The sequence below is a fragment of the Haemaphysalis longicornis genome, unplaced genomic scaffold (genome assembly GCF_048455015.1).
Source record: "Haemaphysalis longicornis isolate Haplotype H1 unplaced genomic scaffold, Haemaphysalis longicornis Haplotype H1 scaffold_1, whole genome shotgun sequence".
Taxonomy (NCBI): domain Eukaryota; kingdom Metazoa; phylum Arthropoda; class Arachnida; order Ixodida; family Ixodidae; genus Haemaphysalis; species Haemaphysalis longicornis.
The window spans coordinates 261,734,082-261,753,818 of NW_027526203.1; the positions used below are offsets into that span (position 1 = coordinate 261,734,082).

Genomic DNA, 19,737 nt, shown 5'->3' on the forward strand with positions numbered 1-19,737 from the left:
CCAGGCAGGATACAGCAGCTCTCGTCGCTCGGACAAGACGCCTCGGCGTTTCTCGCCAAGACGCCGAGAACATGCGTTAGGCTAGGAAGGACCCAGCATTTGCCGCCAGAGAAGCCCAGCGCAATCTTTCTTTGCAATCAGGCGCATACAGCATAGAGTTCAGTATTCGTTAAAAAAAACCCAAAACAAGTATTGAAGCCGAATGATGGATGATAAGGCTCGTGTGAACAATGGGAACCCGCCATGTGTTCCTGGCAAAGACTAGGTTTGCAGCTGCTCGCGAAATGGGAGGGAGGTTGACGTCATTCGAGGTCGAGCGCAGCGTCAGGCTCTGCCGCCAGAGAAGCCAAGCGCAAGTGACAAGCCCGCCGAGACGACAAGGAACCTTCTGTACCCTCCCACACCAGTATGTGCAGTGGTTTCCAAAAGCTTCGCTGGACATCCACTTTCACCAGGCGGGAGGGCGGCCATTTTTTCTTCTTTTTTTTCTTTCAAATATGGTAACAAGAGCAACACTAATGTAATTTCTGTAGGCAGGCTATGGGGAGGCTAGGCGGGTGTTACTTGTGAGAAAATGCGCTGTTTACCGATGATTGATTACTTAATTTTTCATTAACTCGTTAGTCCCAAGCTTTAGAAGACAGGCTTATGTTGCGGAGTCGGAGCCAATAGTTATCTAAGGCCACCCTATTTTGTCGAGCATCTTGTAACGCCAACGCATGTACAGTCCTCAAAAGTGTTAACAACAAAGAAGCGGGTGCTAGCCCATGCCCGGAGCGGCAGCTTACGATAGCCCCCGGTGCATCTTCGCCGGCTGATAATCGACGCTGGCGAGGATGCCCTTCTGCACTCAGCTGCTCCGGCGCATGCGCACCTCGCCGATAACCCGCGCAGCATCGCGAGCAGCCGCTCTGTGCATAGGCTGACGCCCACTTCTTTGTTGTTGTTAACACTTTTGAGGACTGTACGTTGATATAGTCATCGCTAAATTTAGTCACGGAACTCACCCGCTATCTAAATCAAGCGTGAGAAGAGCGCCGCGAGGAGTGTTGTGACTGAAATAGCAACTGATGTTGCGTTGATGATTAAGACTCCACAGAGTAATGATACAATTCACAGTGTGCCCTTGATGTATGTTAAGGTTTCGTTGCCACTGTTTGAAGTATTTAAAACCAGAATGTTGGCGCATAGGCCCTGACGTAGCTCACAATGTCGCGCATAAAAAATGTTAAAGCAAAAATTTGCGACCCGATTTTGTTGGCATTCACGGAAAGTTAAAGTGTGCGTGATTAGCTACAGGCGCTATCAATTTCAGCGCTCAACGTTGGGAACCGTACTACGGTAACGGGCACCTGATTGAAACAAAACAGTTTACCTCATGCTAGATCACTAGTTACTCTCGGTTATGTTCTTGCTCCGACACATCAGACAGGCTGTAAGTTGTGAACTATGCGAATACGTATCCTGAGTCTAAATTTCTCCATCGCCGCAATTCCTCCTTGTTATCGCCAAGTCCTTCCAGTGTTTTAGTAATTCTGGGTTCTACCTTCTGTACGCGGACGAGCACCTCCATGGGTCTCCTTCCGATAATTGCGTTATTTTAGCGCAAAGCGGTTAGGGCCCCGTGTCGCAGAAAAAAGCCCGCGTTGTCGTTGTCATTGTCCGTGAGTGAACAATCCCGTAGCGCCACCTTGTGGCGCCCCCTGAAACCCCCGGGATGGATCGTAAGGCGCTGCCCCAACAAAGTACGTGCGAGCGAAAGCGGAAAACTTTCACCGCTCGGAAAGTTTTCTTGCGGTTCGAACGGGCTAGATAACGCTATCGCGTTCCACGCGTAAACATGGAGCTCAAGTGTCCTCAAAATTTTTCGGCCTTAGTGGTATACAGTACCAATAGCTTAAAACAGCTTTATTTGATACTGATGTGTACCGAATTACAACATTTACAAACAAGCTTCGTTTTTTTTTTCATTCGCGTGTAAACTCACTCCCGTTCTCACTGTTACTCTTGATAAGAAAACATTACGCAAGTTTCCGAGGAAATTTTCGTTGTACAGTACCAAAATTTAAAATAATGTAACCACAGTACGCGTTCACCACTAACATATATTTTGGTAAACACCTACGAATATGAGAGAATGTATTGTTTCCAGATACATATGGCTGAGTGGTATCTCTTTTTTACGCAATCGTGTTGGCGCAGTCTATCTCACTCGAAAAAAAAAAGGAACACATATTAACCATTTGCTATGTATCGTATTTGTAAAATCAAGCATTTGGCGTTGGTAAGTTAAGGCATTTAAAGGCCCCGCGTACTCCAAACGTTCCCCTAGTCATCTCGCTGGCTGGTGCTGGAATTCAATGTACTAATCACTGGTAATGATTTTAAGCGTGTTGAAAAGGGTGTTACCGTTAACTCTCTTTACCATCAACTGTCATCCAACTGATATCATGAAAGCTTTACAATCGAAGTTTAGCCCAAATCAGGCAAAGTAAGCGGTACTACTGTTTTCCCCAGTCAGGTGGCGTCACTCAATCCTACAAATAAAATAAAGTTCCTCCTTCTACATCGGTGTACTGAAACGGTACTCATTTTTGCGATAGATTCTTATATTTCTTCTGATGCTTTGTTGAGTCGCGCTTATCAGTAACAGCTTGTGTAGTGGCTAATCACTTTATTTAACAGCGCACGTCTAACATGTTTAGTCATTGTGAACCGTGGGTTACCGACTGTGCGCTTACATCAAATCTACCCGCCTGCTTAATAACCTAACAATTTTTTACAGCAGCAGCAGCAGCAACAACAACAACAGCAGCAGCAGCTACAGCAGTGCGCACAGTGCGGTTATTTGATACGTTTTTAGGGGCCAAATACCAGTCCAAAGGCGTGTCCAAGATTGGAGAGACAAAGGAATGCCGATTGGCGACTGATTGGGTTCGTGCCAGATGAGACATATGAGGCGTTTTTTTTTTTTTTTCCGAAATGAGCCACATTCAGAGACCGAAATTAAATCGAATAAAACTGCAGTGACAAGAAAAAATCGCGCCAATCCACCCCGTGAATGTGGTTGGAAAGCAAAGCTGTAAGCGGCACCCATAACGATTACCCATGCGACGTCACTTAAATTCACTCACATCGCTCTACAAATAGTAAAACCAGAGAGAAGTGAAATGCACTTAACCACACCATTTATTACTTCAAAGAGATATTCTTGGTAAGGTTAAATCAATGCATGATGCATGAACGGTGTTTGGTTGAGTTGTATTGGTGTAGCACAAGAGTGGAAACTTTTTTTATAAAATTAAAGTACGCTCCAACCCGGTGTTGGACGATCTCACTTCTCTGTCTCTGCGCCACGGACGGAGGCTACGAGATTTGCGGCAGAGAAGGAGGAGGAGGAGGAAGAAATACTTCTGTTCAGATTTCTGAACGGCTCAGAGTGCCGCCCTAGGGAGTCATCCCTTCTTCTGTGGGGCCCATATGCTGCCCGCGCGGCCTGTGTTCTGTCCACCCGCTGAAGCTGGGTAGGTAGAGGACAGCAGCATCTGGACAGCAGCATATTCCATTGCTCTTGTTGGGTAGTTGGCGGAAAGGGAGGAGGGTGCTCAGGGCTAAAGTCGCACATCCCCATTACGGGGCGGAGTGTTCCTACTTCTGAGTAAAATTTACATTCAGCGTCGTAGTGATTCGGATGCATTAAGTGAAGACGCGTAGGCTGTGGGAAGGAGCCCGGATTGTATGAGCCGTAGGGTAGTTTGTTGTTCTCTGGAAAGGTCAGGGTAAGGCGGAGGTACGGCCTGTCTCAGAAGGCGATAATGCTGGGTTATCTCCCTGAACGTGACAAGCGGGTCACTGTCATCGTGCAGCTCCATAGCACGAGAGGTAAAAGCGCAGGATTGTTGGGTGGGCGTATTTGTTGCCCTCCATTGAAGCGTGAGGGGGTGTCCAGATGAGCTGAATGGAACCGTTTGGGGAGTGTTTTTTTAGCACGCGCAGAGCAGGTCAGGACACCGAACCCGACTGGTAATTCCAGTAGGCTTGCTGGGAATCGGTGACTACCCTCCGAACCCCTGGTTGAGTGAGAGTCAAGCCTCTTCTGCTGCCGTCATTTCTTGGGTCCTAAGCTAGGTACACCCAAGGAGGTCGGTTCTGGAGGTAGCCACGATGATGGCGTATTGCTGCCCTCGATGTTTGTAGGCGTCTGTGTAGATAACTGCACGATCCCCACCGAGGGTGGTGTTTAGCGCTTGAGCCCGTGCTTTTCGGTGACCCTCGTCATGTAAGGGGTTCATATTTCTAAAGAAAGGGAGCATCTTTAGTTTTAGTCGCCAAGAGTCTGGGAGTACGTCAAGAGGAGTGACATTCTGGGCTGCCCAGCCAATCTGGTGAAGCATGCGGTTACCCACCGCAGTTCTGAGTCGGACCTTCTGGTTAGAAAGATGGCCTTCTATCAACTCTTCCACAGTGTTGTGGAGCCCCGTGCTAAGCAGCCTCTGTGTGGACGCACTCATGAGAAGACCAATGGCCTGCTCATATAAAGCATCTCTATGTCTTCCTTGATGAGAAGGAGACAGGGGGTTAACGTAAGTGACTGTCGAGAGGACAAAAGCTTCAATTAATCCAAAGGTACCGGATTCCTTTAGGCCTCGCTTCTTGGTGGCAACTCGCCTGATCATGTGTATGATTTGATTATTGCGGTTTTTGAGGCGCTGCAAGGAGCCGTCACTCTTGGTGTTAGCCTCGAGATGTAAGACCAGAAGCTTGATGCTGGGGCTTGGAGTGATGGCCTGGCCATCAAGGAGTATTTGAATGTATTCCTTGATTTGGCGTGCGGGCGGACGACAAGGAGCTGTGATTTTTTACGTGAACACTGGAGGCCACAGGCTTTAGCACATTGGCGTACTAGAAGTGAGATACCATGCATTGATGTGAATTTCCTTTAATTTTTGTAACTCTTAGCACATGAGCAAGGTGCGCACGTGGCCGCTAGACGGGAGTGAGTGGTCACGTGACGCTTTCACGTGGCATTCAGCGAGAACGCAGGGGGTAAACCCGTAGATGTGCTTGGTGAGTACACCACCTGTCTTCTCCGTCTCCGCGTGGGCTCGTAGCTAAGTCGGTAAGACAACGGGCTCTCGCTTTGTTGGTCTATTGGTTCCAGGTTCGATTCCTGGCGGTGCCAGTGAATTCTTTTATTTATTCTCTGGAGTTTTCTGGTGACACCAACGGTCGCGATAGAACCCTTGGGGGCTAGAGGTAAAAAGCTTTGCTTTAAAAACTCGGCAACTTTCCCCTGAAATAGGGGTGCCAAGAAAACAGTCGAGATAACGCTCTGAAAAGTGTACGGAGATCGTAGGTAGTATCGAAAATGAGCCACATCCTGCTCTTTCACGGATAAAAATGGGCCAAATTCATTTGCCCAGTGGAAGTTTGCTTTTGGCTTGACTATTCAGACTGTTTCGTGGGTGTTTTCGGAAGTTTCTTTTTCCGCTTTTTGGAGATGGCTTCTTGTGAATTCAGACGGCAATTAGGAGATCGGCGAAAGATCAGGCGCCATGTGTTAACGGCAAAGGGAACGGAAGACGAAGTGAACGGAATGAAACTGAGACCGAAATGAAATGAAACAATGATTTCATTTCGTCTGACCCATCCCTATAAAATAATTCTGGTTATCTGTATTTTTTTACTCCCATGTTTATTATTTTAGTACTGAACTAACTAGCCACCGCTTACAAGCACTGGCAAATCCCCCCCCCCCCTCTGAGAGTACGAACCACTTCATTGAAGCATTTTGCAAATTCATGGCAAAGCAATGAAAAGCTTGCTTACTTCGTGAGTGCCTTCAGGCGTGCCCAAGAAAATTATCCTAGGGAAAAATTCGAAAAGATCTGCTAATGGTGCCAAGAGGACTCGCCTGCTCTCCATGAATATTTCTACAGTTCTTGAGGTCCTGTTGCATATTTGAATGCTTTTTCCACGAAAACTCAATCGCACCATGCTTGAAGGTCAATTTAAATTATGTTTTCATAAGAATGCCGCATCAACTCGAGTGTTTCAATTCAATATGAGCCAAATCCAAACTTATCACCCCAATATTGCTCAAGTTTACGGCATAATTTTTAATTAATCGCGGCCATAAACTTCGCCTAGCTGATATATAAAATATATCATACAATATCTTTCACGGTGTTGCATTTAGGTCCGGAAACAAACTTCCGCTTGTTTCTCAAATTCGCGTTAGGTGGATCAGGCTCATTTCGAAAAAAAAAAACAAAAAAAAAAAACGCCTCATATATGTGGTTTCAACGTTTCCCCCGGGACGTCTCTGCCAGTATTAGCTACGGAGCCTATCGTATGTAACTTGTGTGCACGGAGAATGAATACATATTACTTCGTGCTTGCGTGTAACTCACAGCCAACTGCAGGCAAACGAAAACTTCGAGACGACCCGGCAAAAACGGGATCGGTTTCACCAGGAAGTACTTCAGACTGGCCGGGCCAACGTTTCAATATACAGGGACCGATCCCTGCCCCGGCCTTAACAAATACAAACGCCGTCGACGTGATCGGTTGACTGTTTGTTGATCCTCAGCTTTAATCGCGTCGGTCTCTCCCTTCAATCGTGCGTTTCCCGGGCACGCCGTCCCCAAGTCGCACCCACGCGCAAATCTCAGGCTGCGCTGCTGCAACACGAAGGTAACAATTCCCAGCGCACGCCGCCCAGCGCACTCCTCAAACAGCCAATACAGCCCGTTCTCGCGGAAGACGTCTTCCTCTACGCTCCAACGCCGGCGACGGCTCCGAGGAGCCTGCATGCGCGTAGCTAGACCCGCCCGACGCTGCTGCACTGACACAAGTTGCGCACACCAACTGCTACACGCCGGGCAGCGCGAACAGCGCCGAAAGCATAGGGGTCGGCGCAGGTACAAAAGATATAATCCAGCCGACGATCGGCGGCCGCCCCTTCCTCCCGGTCACGGATGACACCGCGGCCTTTCGAAACCGATTTGAGGCGACGTGACGCGCGTGCGCTACACCCGATGGCCGGCCGGCCGGCTCGCTTTCCAGCGTGCGCCGCACCTCCGCCTGTCCCGAGCACGCGCAAATCGCGCACGGACACACCGCGGAAAGCGACGCGGCTGCGAGGCGCGAGCCGCGAGACAGGCCCTGACCCAGGGGGATTATAATGCGCCGTGTCACTGACGACCGATGCGGCCGCGTACACTTCTTCGACAAAACGTCTTCTTCTGCTGCTGCTCCCAGCTTGGGCGCGACGGCAAGGAGGAAAAAGAAAGGCGACACTAATCCATCCTGCAGCCGCCTCCTGCGTACGGTGGCTTACTGCCGTCGCGCTCGCGTATGCGAGGTGCGCGACGCGTCCTTGCGACCCCGCGCTTGGAGTGGAGAAATATGGGCCATATTTTGAAGCTTCATTCGCCACACATGCTTCTGAAGGACACGCTCAACTCGCGAGGCTGCGAGGGGGCCCATTTCTTATCCGTCTAGCGCGCTACACGACGTCCAAGTGTGCTCTCGAGCCAATGACAGTTGAAAGAAGACAAATCATGAAGTGCAAGGCGTATTTTCCTGCCCTTTGGTGCTGTGAAAAGGTTGCCGTGGCGCGGAATCAGGAAGCTTTCCACTCGACAAAGCCAACGGGATGGGCGGAGACAGATGCCGAACCAGTCCTCAGTTCTTCTTGATGAAAATGTCTCAAAGCCCCTCTTCTCCCCGTGGGGGAGAGGGATCCAAACACGAACGGACTTCCCGCATTGTCCCTGCAGTGTGTTCTTATTTTGTGTCCAGTTTTGAAAGCAATGCGTGAAGTATAGATTAACGACCAACTAGCACCAATCCTAGCTCTGCTGACTGCAAATTTCGTTTACACTTAGAAAAACCATTCTTTTACGAAGTTGCGAAGGCACCCTGACAATCAACTGACACGGAAGCTAACGCCAAACATCATAAGCCTATGCGATTGCACTCGCAGCACACGGGACATACGGTTTCGGTAGCGTCATTACAAATAAGCAAGCAGGAGGAGGTGCAGGAGTACTTTTATTAGAAGAGAAAATAAGGAAGCGCCGCTGTTAGACACTGGCCCACGTGCTGATTTCTAGAATACTCACTAAAGGTAGATAGCAAAAAAACCCAAGCTATCAGCAACGCTTACTAGGCTGTCTTGCGTGATTCCTTGAGCCCAACGCGCAGTCACCAGATTCGCACTGCATCCAAAGGACGAGTGCCATATTACTCGCTTCCCAGTTGACCTATCTTAACGTTAAATGAAACTGGAACAGAGTGGCGAATGTTGTTTCACTTGTAGCAATATACGTCTTCGCCACTGTCACGGTATCGTTGTGCGACTTTTATCTTCCATGCCGCAGCGGATAGCCGGCCCGCAGTTTCACGAGCTTTAATTACGAGTGCTTCACCGATTTGGACTTTCTCCGCTGAACTTGAAGTCCGGAATGCCTGATCCCGCATCCCGAGTATTTGAAAGACTAAGGAAGCGCGCAAAGCGCTGAGACGCCGCACCCTCTTGTCCCGTGGGGAGGAAGAGCTTGACCTGTTCGACTGCGAGAGAATATATGCAACCTTGGCGCGAAGCGGACGTTTAGTAACGCTCGAAAGTTGTCATCACATGAAGGCAGAGTGACTTCGCAACACCTCATTTGTCGAGTATACGGCTTGGACCATATCTTCCTTTTCCCGCAAGACGCCGACGACACGGAACAATCAGGCGCCCGTTAACCAAGAAGTTCCCCAGCTCGGGCGAGGTAGAAGCGGTGGCGACAACGTCGGGCCAGGCCTCGATCCACTGAAACGGTAGTAGGTAGCCCTTGCAGCGCGGCCGAGGCTGAAGTCGGCGGGGGAGGGCAGAGCAGCCTTTCAAAGCCGCCGAAACCCCGGGAGAGACGCCGTGTCGCACGAGGGCAGCGGACGGCAGAGGTTGCGCGCGCGGGTCGCGTTCCCGGTTCGCGTTCTGCGGCGGCGCCGGGGTGGTCTTCGGCAAACGGGCTGATCACGACGCGCCGACCGCAGCCTCCACGGTTCTCGCGTACGGACCGCGCCATGGAAGGCGGACACGCGCGCGCGCACCTGGCTCGCCAATCGGCGATACCCTCGCGCGTGCGACTGGCCGGCACTCGATCGCGGCACCTCGCGAGCTCTGCCCGGCTCGAAAATAGCGCCCGCAGACCTCCTGAGAACGTGTCGGCCCGGGCCTGCACGAGCTAGGCTGCAATTGCGCGTCCAGCCAACCCGTTCGAACATGGCGGCCGTGGGAACAGGCCGACCGCAGTAACAAGACCGTGCGACGGACGGGACAAAGATACACCCGAGCCGGTACTGACATATGGGACCTCGTCCGTAGATAACGTGATCGAAGAGTATCACTCAACTCAGAAGTCGTAGACCTGTCGCTTCTGGAGACGTATGATTTTGTGCGGTGCTCATCAGAGAAGAGGGGCTGTTGCAGGCATTCGGTTAAAAGGAGGAAAATATTCAATGTTTTGATTTACTCCTAAAACCACTGTCAGTTGGGGACATTTAGAGAATTTGTTGTCACAGCGAGCAGGCTTGTCGTGGCCTCGCGCGTCACCTCCTAGGGAATTCCCTGTAAGAAGCAGACTGCCGGCGTCTAGCAGCAGACTACGCATGAAACGGTTGGAACTGACGCTTCATTTTGTAATTATTTCGGTTTTGACGGGTGTCTTGCTGGACATTTTTTTTATGAATGCGGAGCGTGCCTGCCTGACCGTGTCCATGGTATCGCCTTGAGTTTGTCCTGCGCTGGTTCTTTTATTCATATAAACTTCAACATTTTTCCCCCCTCTGTGGGGCCCTAATATTACTCCTGCCGCACCAACCAATCATCCCACTTGGAGGACGTCTCCTTCATTATTTCTCCGATACTAAATTACCTTTGCGTTTAAGTTTCTTGCTTCTTTCAAGAACGATTAGAAAATCAGAGAAAAATTTCCTGCAGAGCTGCGAAATTTCCTAGAAGCATGCGTGTACCAGGGAGAACAGTAATCGCAATAGCAGTTTTACTTGTGCAGTGTGCCACTTTTAAAGTAAAAAGAAGAATGAGATATTGCTCTTCGAGAGTTTCCATATCTAGTCATTCCAAAATGCAAATTTATTGGCGATAGATGGTAGCGTAGCTTATTTAGTGGCTATAGTCTAAACAAGTTTGTATTATTGCAGGATGCTTGATTGCTATGACACTAGCCCTTTGTAGTAACCGATGTAGAGCAAGCATCAGATTGCTTCCAAGTTAGATGCTCTAAGAGCAGATGAGAAGGCCAGGATTAAAATGTGCAAAATTTTTAGCACCTGCTCTTGTAAGTGAACCTGCAGTGTTGCATCTCAATATTTATCATGTCCTCTTGTGAAGACCTTTAAAATTTTCCTCGGACAAATGAATTCTAACTTTTCAGCTTGAGAGGTACAATTTTAAATGATTGTGAATGTTGGCTACCTGGCATTTCGTTGTTTAAACTACAGCACAAATACCAGATAAGTGACCAGCGGGCGATGACATGCAAGTGCTCGTGTATTGTCCTCGATATTATTTCCACGTTTCTGCACTATTTTGTTTTAAAATTTTAAAAGGAATATACCAAAGAAAGGAGACAGTTTTTAGTTTTATTTATTCCCAGTTTCACAACCACAGAAGATGACAGGGGTCAGAGGTGCCCAGCACAAACGTTGCAGGTGCATCCAGATGCTTGTTGAAACCTCTGTCACTGAAAAGTAAAAATGAATCACCATTTAGAAAACTAGTCAAGCACTACAAATATTTTCTTAGAAGCCTCTCATTCAAAATTCAAATGACCAAATAGCTGAAACACAGTACACTATTATTGTGTTTCTTGCATGTATGTTTTTTTGGTATGCGTATGGACACACTTTGACGTTTCTGCTGTATCCTTTTTTCTTTCCTTTTTTTTGTACGCGCATGGCAGCATTCTCTTGTTTTATTATTCTTCATTTAATCTGCTCATGTAACATCCCTCATTAATGCCCGTGGGGCCATAAGAGTATCCTTAATAAATAAATACAGAACACCAAATACATGGAACTGCATGTACAAAAAATGTACAAATTAATGTTCCTGTAGCAATTAAACAATTTATAAAATGAATTATAAAATCGCACATTTCCACAGGAACCCCTAAGACCAATAAAAACATGTGCAACTCCAACTTTCACCAAAATTTTGTACACCAGTCTCTTTAAACCAGGCAATGAAACTGTAAACATCTTGCATACAATTTTGCTTGCATGTAAATTGCAGGCAGCCCAACTTGGGTGTCGCAGAAGCTGTCATGCAACGATGGCTTACTTGCTGTTCTCTGTTTTTTCTGATTTTGCCCCACTACAAACAAGTCACATCCTGCAGCCGCCATGAGGTTGGTTGACATGTGAACACGTTCCAAAAAAGAAAGCTATTGTATAGTGCTTTTTTCTAACACCATTTTAAAGTTCTTATTCTCACTCCTGTGACACATGAGGCTTAATTTATTTGGCTGGAGAGCACTTTTATGTGGGCAGCAAGTTCTATATTGATTCAAATATTCAGCAAAACAAAACGCTTTTCTGATGTAAGGATGATCCTCTACCAGGTGAGTGCAAGGGTGGAGATTGCTCGACCTTAGCATGATAATGCATTAATCACCACTAAGTTCAATTGGGTGTCCTCGACATTTCGGGGAAGTGCAGAGCAAAAAATGTTTTGAAGAACGACTTAGAAATACTGATGACCAGAAATGGGCTGCCAGAATGTTACGGTTTTTCTTAACACCAAACTCAAAACAAGTACAAAATACCTAAAGAAGTAGCACCACTATTTAACGTTCATAACATGATTAGACTCTACTTAAAGGAGTACTGACACGAAATATCAAAGTTGTAATAACTATGCAAAAAGTTTCCTTTGCATATGAAGATTTGAATAGCAGCCGTTCCGTATAACGTATTTTTAATCAATATTAATCATTGCATGCACGAGAAAGCTCAGAATGAATACCCTTTCGACAGTGGCATACGCAAGACATGTGTAGTGCCTCACTATGCACTTCGCCCCAAACTGCTGGCATCAGGGCTCCAGTGACTTGCCAACACACTGGCTGCTGATGGTGCACGCTGCACTTCCTTGCGTATCACGTCACAGTTTTAGGATTGACATCGTGTGGCCCGGGCGCTGCGATCACAGCCAGCCTGGGCGTGCTCGCTCACTCTAGCGCGGCGCGTCAAGACTAATCCTGATGCAATGAGGACAGTGACATCAAGAGCACCATTCTCTCATGGCGGCCGTCTTGGTGTTCGTTTTGTCGAAGTCCAAACTGGCACGAATAAACAAGGCTCAAAATAATTATTTACGCTGCGTTCAACCACTTAATGTTCCATTTTATGATTCCTGGACTGGTAGGCACCCACAGCAATGAGGAAAACGTAGCACAAAAATTTCATACCAGTAGTTTATTTACATAGACACATAAACTGCATGCTAATGGCCCTTTCTGCCACTTGTTGCCCCCATCTGTCTACCATTCCTCAGCTGAGCATGGAAACTGATACAATAAAGTATCAAGTTTAGATTTGACAAGTTTACAAGTTGAGTGATTCAAATTGAACTTTTGGTGATCTTTCTTGACGAGGATTTAACCTACAACAATTCCTCACTGGCTTGGCTCATGTGCAATGCTTAAGCTTCATGCACATACTGTACTTGGTACAGTTTCATTTAATAAAGCGGAGTTTCCAGCCTCTCCCTGATGTGTCTGCAGCCCACCCAAAATGCACAGAAGGAAAGCCAACTTTTTCATATGATGATGATGATGATGACGACCGTGGGTGAAGTGAAAAAAAACATTAAAACGGTTCCTGCGATCTGAACCGAACCTGGGTCCATCATGTTATGAAGCTGACGTCTGTCCCATTGCGTCATTCCAGCACAGTCGAAGCAATTTGGATTTGCATATACGGGCAAAATTACACAAAAAATGCAGACCTTCATCTAACAACGACAATGGTTGTACACTATGGAAGGTCATGGATTGCCTGCATCAGTAAAGCTCTAGAAAACACAATTGCAGTGCAGCAAACCGTCCCGATAAGAAACAGGCGCTCACTATAGTGCTGGTTAATTTGGTGCTGGAGTTGATTTCGGAAGGCTTCACGTTCCCTATTGTTGTCATTTCGACAGAGGAGTAGTTGATTTTTATTAGGTCTTCCCATCAGCAACTAGGTCACAGCTACATATTTGGTTGGCACATAACTGGGGTGGCCTGCGAGCAGACACAGTCTGTCTGCTGGTAATTTCGAGTGGGCCACAACAACCGCCATTTCTGGAGGCATTCACCTGCTTTCCATGGGTACTCAGAAATCTGATGTAGACCAAGGCTTGACGTCCAGGCTCTGCACCCACACCGTAGGGGCCAGGTCCAAGCACTTTTTTTTCCACTGGAAGCATTCTTATGCAGATGCTGCAGGAACAGGCTTGAATGCTGTGTCAGCATAACTGAAAGTTGGGTGAGCTGGTAATACATCTTTGAAAAACAAAATGCGTAAAAGATAGCGACGCGGAATACACAGGACAACCCACTATTAGAAAAAGAATGCATGCACACCAGTCTGTGTGTTGTTTTCTGCAAAAGCAAAAGTAGACAATCTCTGTCGCATTGTTAATGACAAGGATCGCCCGAGGAAAGGGAGGAACGAGTGCGGTGTTAACCATGTGCAGCCTTTAGTTTGTTGTGGGATTGGCATGGTTTACATAACTCCGTTGTCATGTAAGTGTGTGCATGTGGGCCAGAAAGGATGCTGTCTAAATGCCCGTCTGAGAGAGCATGTGTCTATGATAATAAATTCACCTTCCTGCCCATTATAAAATCTTCCTGCCCATTATCTTCCTGCCCATTATAAAAAGTGTGGGTGTCACCCTTTGCTCGATGAGACTGTGGTGTTGTACAGGCATAATAATCAGATTGTTAGGGAACCGGTTGAGGCCTTCTTTATCAATGAGCGTAGTAACAATTGTGTCAGCCAATCGTATATCACTCTACGCGGGTAGGAGCATACGCTAATCGGCATCATGTTTCTCCAATCTATGATTTGTTTTCGCGTATAAATTTTGTTTTTCAACAAAACGGCAGTTGTGAGTAAGTGCTTGTGTGTATCCCTCCTGTCTGTACACGTTATTTGTGCGTTTTCAAGTTTTCGATGGCTTTATGCCCCGCCGCATACCATTTGTCCCATTCCATATGCAGCTTCTTCCCTTCACCTTCAATGTACACTTTACTGACAGTTGCTCCTGTTGCTTCCTCATAACGTGCCCAAAATGCCACATAGCCTTCATAGCCCCTCGGACGCTCTGATTCTGCCGCCGTCATTTATTCTATCATCTCTCTCTCTCTCTCTCTCCCTCTCTCTCTCTCTCTCTCTCTCTCTCTCTCTCTCTCTCTCTCTCTCTCTCTCTCTCTCTCTCTCTCTCTCTCTCTCTCTCTCTCTCTCTCTCTCTCTCTCTCTCTCTCTCTTCTAATTTGGCTGACAATGTCACGGTTTGTTTTTCTTGGACGCGATATTCTTACGCTTTCAGTACAGAAGCGGCGTTTCCCATTTAAACTCCCACGCCCTAATGCATCTTAACTGCACGAAGAGCTAGAGCTTTGATGCGTGCACACGACATACCCGCGAGATTAACGCTGTCAAACAGATGTATACTTACGTTCGAGACACTGCACCTTACACTTCCCGGACTGCACTTTGGGGAGTACACGCCACCGGTTCGATCAGCCTTGAGCAATGTTACGGGATCGTACACAAAAGGAACAACAATGAAATGCTTTAAATTGCGGCCGGAGTGTGCGGGGACATGGAATCGTAATTTGAATTTAGCATGTGCTGCAACACTTGAACGAGGAACAGGGTCACTGGGAAATGAAAAACCGCCCGTTGGATACACGAAGCAGGCGTTGGTTTGCGCACCAACGTCTGGTTTGCCTTTTTCCACTGTCTCTGTTTTTCGTCCAAGTATGCAGCGCACGCTAACTCTGAATTCAAGATTTTACAAAAAGTGTTAACATGATAATACGATCGGGAACGAGAAGGACAGCTAGGAGGCCGAGGCGGCAACGCAAACAAAAAGAATTCACGCAGTTTTAACTACACAGCACAAACACAAAAACTACAACAAACATAAAATAACGAGGTTACTAAACTTGCTTGGAAAATATGCTCATAGATGACCTCTTTCCCGCTCTTCGGTGTCTGCGGCAAACGGCGGAGACTCTCTTGAAATGTGGTAAGTACACCTCATCGGATAGGGAGCACGCACCAATTCTAACATTCACGGTATATTCACGCAGCTGCAGCTTCCTTTGGTCATACTTTGGTGGCAATTAACACAAATTGACACGCTGGATACTGACGCTGCAACGCGTTCACTCGGGGACCCAGGGAAACACTGCGCCAATTTCGTCGTTGTCCTTAGAGCTTCAAGTGACGTCACGTTTTGCTCACGTGACTTAAGGATTTTCTTCCTCCTTCTAGCCGCTCCGCTGTTGCAGGTCCTGATCCAAAAATCCTAACAGTTAATTTCATTCCTGAAACCGAAAGTACCCGAGGGCATCATGTAAGGGACATTGAATCGTTACCAACGGGTGATTCGTGTACAAGCAAAAATAAACGAGCAAAACTAAACATGAGTAATAGGATAGAAGCAAATACAAGAACAATAAGTTGGCTTGACAAACCCGAGTACCTGTGGCTGCTTCGTAACCTCGACAACTATTGCGATGAAAATCGTGATATGCAAGCCTCTGCTGCTGTCTAAGCACAATCAGAAGTCACTTAGGACTTAGATCAATTCGGAGTAGTCAGGTAAAATTATATCGATACTAGCCATTGTTTTTTTTTACTCTGCGTAATTTCAAAACGCTACCGATAATTCACGATCGATAGGACTATGGTGAGGTTCATGATACTTGGTTAGCCATCGGACATACCAATCCGAATACTCCGGTTCTCTTCCGATACTTGGTTATCGGTTGTTATGCAATAGCTAACTGCAGACGCTGTATTGGTAGATTTGCGCAGGCTGTATGCAGTGGCGCTCGTATGCTGCAGCCATATCGTCTTTGCTATTCGTCTACGGAGAATGGATGCAATTACTGCAGCCGCAGCTTGTTGCCCCTTTCTTCCCTGCACACATCCGCGCTAGCTCAAAAGTATGGGTAAATTTTAGGCTAGAAGTATTGAAAGCATAATTTTTTTTCGAGAGATAATAGGAACTGGATCACGATAAATAATAAAATTATAATTCTCCCCTATGGCGTTCATATCTATGAGAATGTGAGCTAGAAAGTTAAGGTGTACCCTTTTCATTCTAGCAATGGGCGCCAACCAAAGCAACACACAATTATTTTTTATGCTCGTAAAGTCTTCGAACATATAATGAATCTCTATCTCTGGCATCGCCTTATATTTTTGGCCACATTAGTAGCATTATAATGAGAGTTTTGTTGGTATCGCAATACCATCGAGAGTTCATCGATAGTCCTTCGCCGGCCTAATGTGGAATGTTTTGCGTCACTGGTGGGGCAAAAAATGTCAACGGGCAAAAATCATGCCCGGCGCTGTGTGCACGCTGTGAGATTGGGCACGGTGGGCTGTGAGAATTGGGCTGTGAGGAATGGGCACGGTGACACCGCAACGGACATGTCATTGACGAACCACTTCGTATTTTTCGTTCAGGTCCTCGGTTTTTTCCGGTTTGGCCAAGGTGGTTGCGACTGCGCATGGATCCTTCACGAGGCAGCATCGTCAAGCGTTGCTCACCCCGAGCAATGTGACGCGTCGGAAGCCTATCTGCGCTACGGTCCCACCCCCTTCAAGCTGGACGAACCATGCTACATGTTCATCGGGATTACCTCGACAACCGGAGCGTCATCGGCATCTGATGGCTATATAGCAAGCATCCCTCCGGGCGCGGGCAATGGGCACGGTGACACCGCAACGGACATGTCATTGACGAACCACTTCGTATTTTTCGTTCAGGTGAGAAAACGCTTCGGTAAATGTTACAAAAGCAATGACGTATTTCTGTTGGTGTTGCCGTGCCCACGGCAGATGTGTGTGCTTGTTGGTGATTGCATTGTTTCAATGAAATGGCTATTGTTGTTAGCTGGTGATATCGAAAGCAACCCCGGTCCCACTCTGGAGCAGCTTGCCACGGAAATTCGAAAAATGGCCGCGGACGTAACTAGTATCAAGGAAAACAACAAAACACCGCATGATTCACTCGCCGCGATTCACAAGAAGTTGGATGTGCCGACACACCTAGAAAGTAGAATAACTGAAGTTGAAGAGAGAGTGGATGGAATCGAAGCTACCCTGTCAAGGTTCGGAAAACAGATAGATGACATGGAAAATCGTAGTCGGCGCTCCAATCTTATCATCTACGGCATTCCAGAAACAGAAAATGAAACAACTGAAGACCTTGAGTCCGAGGTGGTAAACAAGCTAATCCAGGACAAACTTAAGGTAACCATCTCTGGGATCGAAATAATACACCGTCTAGGAGCTACTCGATTTCAGGGACAAAATAAAAATACTTAAGAACTGCCCCAAACTCAAAGGTACCAAGATATCTGTCGGCGAAGATTTTTCTGTCAGAGTACGTAACATCAGAAAGCAGCTTTGGGAGAGTTGCAAAATTAACCGGGATAACCGTGAGAAAGTCTCGCTGGTATATGACAAGATCAAGTTAAATGATACACTCTACATGTGGGACGAAGAAAGGGGCGTCAAAGTAGAAGTACCAAAAAACCGCTCAAGCCCAAAACCAGAGTAAATCAACGTGAAGTACCAAAACGCATCTCTGTGTTTAATGTAAACGCGAGAAGTGTGGTGAACAAGACAGTTGAACTGGAAGCGTTTTTACTGGAACATTCCCCCGACATTGTTACCATTAGTGAAACGTGGCTTTCTTGTGATGTGTGCAGCAGGCATACCTTCCCGCCGGGCTATGTTGTTCTCCGAAAGGACAGGTGCACTCGTGGGGGTGGCGTTGCAATCCTAGTCAGAGATAATGTACCCGTTACACCAATGCCTGACGTTGACGGTATAGAAGCCCTGTGGTGTAAAGTTACGATAGGCAAGTTTTCCATTTACGTGGGAACAATGTATCGTCCGCCGGGAGCAGGCTCTGATGCGATACATGTCCTGAATGAATATATGCGACGGCACCTTCATGACTCAAAAAAAAAATTGTTCTGACCGGTGACTATAACCTTCCTGGCCTTGAGTGGGAATACCTTCAAAGTGGAACTGCCGAAAAGGCCAGCGCTGAAGCACTGCTTGATTTAACCTATAACTTCGGACTAAAGCAGATAATTTTGCAACCCACACGTGTCACTGCTTCTTCGCAGAATATTCTGGATCTAACATTTGTGAGTGATACCATTTTAACAGATGGCCTTTCTTGGGAAGTTACAGATGGCATATCTGATCACAAGGCAACAAAATGTTGGTTATCGTTTCCGAGTGTGCGTAACGGGAGAGTGAAAAAACGTATATATGACTGGGATAACGCTGATGACGTCAGTGTGCTTGACTACATGGAAATTTCATACCCAGCTTTTGAACTTCTTTCAAACGACCCAATGGTATCAGTTGACTGCTTGTGGATACGTTTTAAGACAAATGTGAAAGACTGTTTATCTAAATACATTCCAACTAGAATAAAAACCGCGAAAAAAACTAACCCTTGGATAACAAGAGAGATCATACATCTCAAGCGCAAGCTATCAAGACTTCAAAAGCTCAAAAACAAATATTGCTCACAAAGGTATAACAACGACATTGGCATAAAATCTCGAACTCTTAAAACTTTAGTTCGAAATGCTAAAGATAAGTACATGAATGTTACGTTAGGCAACTTTATAAAAGCTTCCCCGGATAAGTTCTGGCGATACTTAAATTCGGGAAAACGCAAACATAGTAACTTGCCGCCTGCAGACGCATTGCTTAAAGCTGAGCAGTTTAACAATTATTTCCAGTGGTCGCGGGTTCGATTCCCGGCCGCGGCGGCCGCTTTTCTGATGGAGGCGAAAAGCAAAAACGCCCGTGTGTACGAGATTTCGGCGCACGATAAAGATCCCCAGGTGGTCAAAATTAATCCGGACACGATGTCGCGGGTTCGATTCCCGGCCGCGGCGGCCGCTTTTCTGATGGAGGCGAAAAGCAAAAACGCCCGTGTGTACGAGATTACGAGTGTACGAAAACGAGTGTACGAGTGTACGAAAACGCCCGTGTGTACGCACGCACACACGCACACACGCACACACACACGCACGCGCGCGCGCGCGCGCGGGTGTGCGTGTGCGTGTGTGTGCGTGTGTGTGTGTGTGTGTGTGTGTGTGTGTGTGTGTGTGTGTGTGTGCGTGCGTGCGTGCGTGCGTGCGTGCGTGTGTGTGGGGGGGGAGGGGGGGAAGGGGGGGGTCGACGTTCGGACAATGATTTGTACAGTTGATGTAGCGGAAATCATAAAACGAACGTAGTTTCATCATGTGATATTTTGAGTACACGCGGTCGGAAGACCATAGATTTGGCACATTTGCTATTGCTTTCAATGCACCATTCTGTAGCACTGAAAGTTACCATTTGTTACTATTTGTTGCTGTAGTGTTACCCCGCATGAAGTTACAGTATCTTATATTGTGTTCA

The 19,737-nt window shown here is 47.0% G+C and overlaps 1 long non-coding RNA gene across 1 annotated transcript in view; it reads left to right on the forward strand.

Annotated features, from left to right (window-relative positions):
* The first annotated feature begins 275 nt into the window (after positions 1 to 275).
* LOC144145052 (uncharacterized) overlaps positions 276 to 19,737 on the forward strand; it is a 31,795-nt gene continuing 12,333 nt past the window's right edge. The window contains exons 1-2 of the long non-coding RNA XR_013317408.1: positions 276 to 406; positions 16,765 to 17,067. This is a non-coding gene — a long non-coding RNA (uncharacterized LOC144145052). The remainder of the gene's footprint in view (positions 407 to 16,764; positions 17,068 to 19,737) is intronic.